The sequence below is a fragment of the Mastomys coucha genome, unplaced genomic scaffold (assembly GCF_008632895.1).
Source record: "Mastomys coucha isolate ucsf_1 unplaced genomic scaffold, UCSF_Mcou_1 pScaffold23, whole genome shotgun sequence".
Classification (NCBI taxonomy): Eukaryota; Metazoa; Chordata; class Mammalia; order Rodentia; family Muridae; genus Mastomys; species Mastomys coucha.
In genome coordinates this window covers 20,632,680-20,636,828 of record NW_022196906.1, presented here as the reverse complement: position 1 = coordinate 20,636,828, position 4,149 = coordinate 20,632,680, and positions in this window count along the sequence as shown.

Genomic DNA, 4,149 nt, shown 5'->3' with positions numbered 1-4,149 from the left:
AAAAAAAAAAAAGAAGCTGGGATCTTTAGGAGGTGTTAGGTCATGAACATGAAGCTGTCATCAATAGAATTGGCACCATTATGAAAGACGGTCCCAGATAAATTCCTAGCTCCATGCATTGAGGGAGGGCACAGAAATATAGCTGTCTGTGAAGCACAGGGTGGACCCTCATCAATCCTCAGATCAGCAGACTCCATGAACTTGGACTTTTCCATGTCCAGAACCATGAGAAATAAATTCTGGCTGTTAATCATCCACTTGGAATCCAGTTCAGTTTTTCATTGTAGTCCAGATGACCTATGGCAGTGCCTGACAAGTGTCCTTTGAGGTGGGCAAAACAGGTGTCATCTCTCTGTCACAGGAGGGCTAATTGAGACTCTGGAATAAAGTGACTTGTCAAAATTAATAGATGGCCTAAAGCTCTCCCATTAACAGAGATAAATCAATTGTGTCATGCCCATAGAATAGCATTCCTTGCAGTAGCATGTAAGAATGTGATCAACCCCGACATGGTACTGAGTGGGATGAGGTCCAAGTGTGAGGATACTATGGCTTCCATTGAGTGTGCCCAGCAGCTGTGGGGACTTTAGCCTCCTCAGGATCCTGGCTGAGGAACTGTTTCAAGGGACATTTCTTGACTCAGAAGAAAGGAGGGGTGGCCATCTCTGCTGGGAAAAGGGGGGGGGAGGACACCAGTGTTGAGGACAACAAATTAAACCTAATTCAATCTATGGAAATATTTGATTACACCAAATGTAATTTATTATGCAAAGTTGCCCTTTCCAACAAATGGAAGTAGCTTGGATAAGTCTGATGGTAACAGAAGGTCTTTCAACAGGCAAACAAACCCAGCAGGGAGCCTACTCACAGGGACAGTACTACCCAGAAATTCTGAACACAAAGGGTGTCCTTCCCCATCCCTGTGTCAGCCCAACCAGCTCCCCTAATAAGAATTCCTCCTAACCCAGAATTCTAACACACACAAATTTCACATCCCAGATCTTCTATGGCTCTCTGAACATGAGATTTGAACAATTCTGAGTGTGACCTAATCTGATCTTCCTACTAGGCTTTTGTTTGTGGTTTTGAAGGCTTTTCACATCACTATTCCTGAAGGATCCTCACAGCATGGCTTAGAAGTTGGAAGGTAGTGCCAGCACAAGTTCTGGCTCTTGATAGATGAAAACAAAAGACATTGTCCTGTCCAAGGCAGTCAGAGGTGGAGCTGACACTTGAACTCAGCCCTTCAGCTCTGATTCTGTTCAGTTCTGTCACTGCCCTTCAGCACTGGGACTCCTGAGAGTCTGTGGTTTCATGGCTTATGCAGCAGCGAAAGAAGAGCACTTCTTTCTGGAAACAACAGGTTAGAGTCAGAAGAAGGCAAGTCTCACAAGCAGGAAACTTAGAGCCTGTCATCCACTCATTATGAGACCCAAGGTAATTCAAATATCCTTCACAAGCTGGGAATGGGAATGATGATGCATGTCTGCATTCTTTTTTTTTTCTTTTTTTGGATATTTTCTTTATTTACATTTCAAATGTTATCCCCTTTCCAGGTCTTTCCTCCAGAAACCTCCTATGCCATCCCTGCTCCCCCTACCTCTATGAGGGTGCTCCCTCACCCACTTACACACTCCCTCTGTTGGAAACCAAAAGCACTCTCTGGCTTGACCCGCTGCTAACCTCAGCTCTGGAGGAGACACCCCGGAGCCAAGAGGCTTGAGAACCAGGATCCTAGTTTAAAACCAAGCTGTCCTTAGCTTGGAATTTCTCTCAAGGATTCTGCCTTGCTATACAGGTTTTTCCTCAGAGCCAGCAATAGAGGTCAAGCACATTCCTTAGGACAGTCCACAATAGTTAGAAAAGGCTTCCCTCACTCAAGGACTTTAACTAGGATGCAATCTCCCAGTGTTTGCTTCCAGCAAGACCCAGAGAATTAAGAGGAAATACCAAAATCCCTCAACAGGGAGGGCTCTACTGCTCTTCTGCCTGCTTCAAACCTAGGTACCAGACTCTGCTGATCTTGAAGCAGTGGTCACTTGCCTACGTGACCTCAGTCTTGTGCCTCTTGCTGTAACCCCCGCCCGCCTACATGACTCTTGTCATCTGCTGAGAGGTACCTGGAGCTGATCTTCAGAGAGACAACTCCCCAAGATAAGACTGCAATGTCTCGGGTCCCCTTGTCGAACATCCGGCCGAATGTTCCCCTCTCCTCCTTTGTTCCAGCCAAATTCCCCTCACCCCCTCCTCATTTCCTTTTTCTGTAACATATATATATACTGGCCACTGGTCATTAATAAACAAGGTTTTGACAAAAGATTTGCAAGGCCTTTCTCTCCTTTTTTCCCGCTCATTCTATTCCAGGTCTAGTTCCCCTCGAAACCCACGGAATAACTAGATCCCGCAGGTCCGGGATATCCCTCCTTCCCACCCTGGCATTCCTTTACACTGGGGCATTGAACTTCCTCAGGCCCAAGGGCCACTACTCCCACTGATGTCCAACAAGACTATCCTCTGGCACATATGTGGCCAGAGCCATGGGTTCCTCCATATGTACTCTTTGTTTGGTGATCCAGTTCCTGAGATATCCTGGGGGGTCTGGCCAGTTGACACTCTTGCTCCCCCTCCCATGGGGCTGTGAACCCTCTCAGCCTCTTCAGTACCTTCTCCAACTTCTCCTTTGAGGATTCCATGCTCAATTCAATGTTTGACTGCAAGCATCCACCTCTGTATTTGTCAGGCTCTGGTAGAGAACCTCTCAACAGACAGCCATATCAAGCTCCTGCCAGCAAGTACTTCATGGCATCTGCAATAGCATTCGGGTTTGGTGATTCTATGTGGGATGGATTCCCAGGTGAAGCAGTCTCTGAATGGCCTTTTCTTCAGTCTTTGCTCCATACTTTGTCTCCATATTTCCTCCTGTGAGTATTTTCTTTTTAACCTTTTTTTTATTTTGTCATATTCTTTAAAATTATAAGCTATTGTAACAATAAAAATGAGTATTATAAAAGTTATTTGATATAAAACAATCAATTGAACAGTCTTATGCAGATGATTGTCTGCAGCAATACTGAAAATACATACATTTTTCTTAATATAAATTTTAAATAACTCCAAATATATTAGCTGTATATTTTAAAATAATACATCTCTACTAGTATTTTTAAATGAACATAAATAGTCTTTTTGTTTATTTGTTTGTTTGTTTTGTTATTAGTAGAGCTTAAAATCTTGGCTCTTACTGTGGCACAAGCCCGAAATAAGAACAATTTTTAGACATTGGATTTCATTGTAATAAAGCTGTATGTACTTCAATGACCCTCACATCACCAAAGGATTTTACCTCCATCGTAGCTAAGCTAAGAGTTGACAGTTCTGCTGTGCCAAAGAATGAATTCTAGGCAAGATTTTTGGATACAGATTTCCTGCTGTGGTCAAAGCTATTTGACTGGAGTGATTGTCTTCATTCTCAACCCACAGAGAACAGGTTACATTCATTGAAGAAATGGTATTAAGATGGGATATGCATGAAGTCACTCACCAACTGTTTCAATGAACAATGATTCTAGTTGGAGGGTAACACAGACATTAGGTGAGGGTAAGAATCTGGTTCATTGGCTGTGATGATTTTGAAAAGCATTCATCTCAGAGAAAGAGTAACTTATATAAAGTCCTCTTCTTCAAACTTGATATAATAGTTACAAACATCAAGCAAAACATTCAGTCTCACTCTTTGTTGTTCTCTTATAAGCCAACTCCCAAGTTAATTGTTTACATTTCTTTTGGCTGTATAAATAATTTTGAAATATGTAAGCTGTTCTGAAAACCATAGTATAGTGTAAAAACATGAAATAAACAATCCTACTAATAGAGAGGCAGAGATAGGAGAAGCATGATTTCAAGACCATTATGTGGTACCCAGCAAGACACTGTTAGGTACAAACAAGCAGTAAGTGTATAAAGATTGTATAATATTGGATCTATTTCTCCCATTACCAAATTAGAGAGACCACTGGATGATAGCCAATAAATTTCCAATAACCCACACTTTTGAATTTGAATTGAATAGGATATGTTGGTGATATTAATTTTCATATTAAGAGATATTAAGGAAAAGTAATTGTTATTTCCTGTTATTTTTGTTGTTAG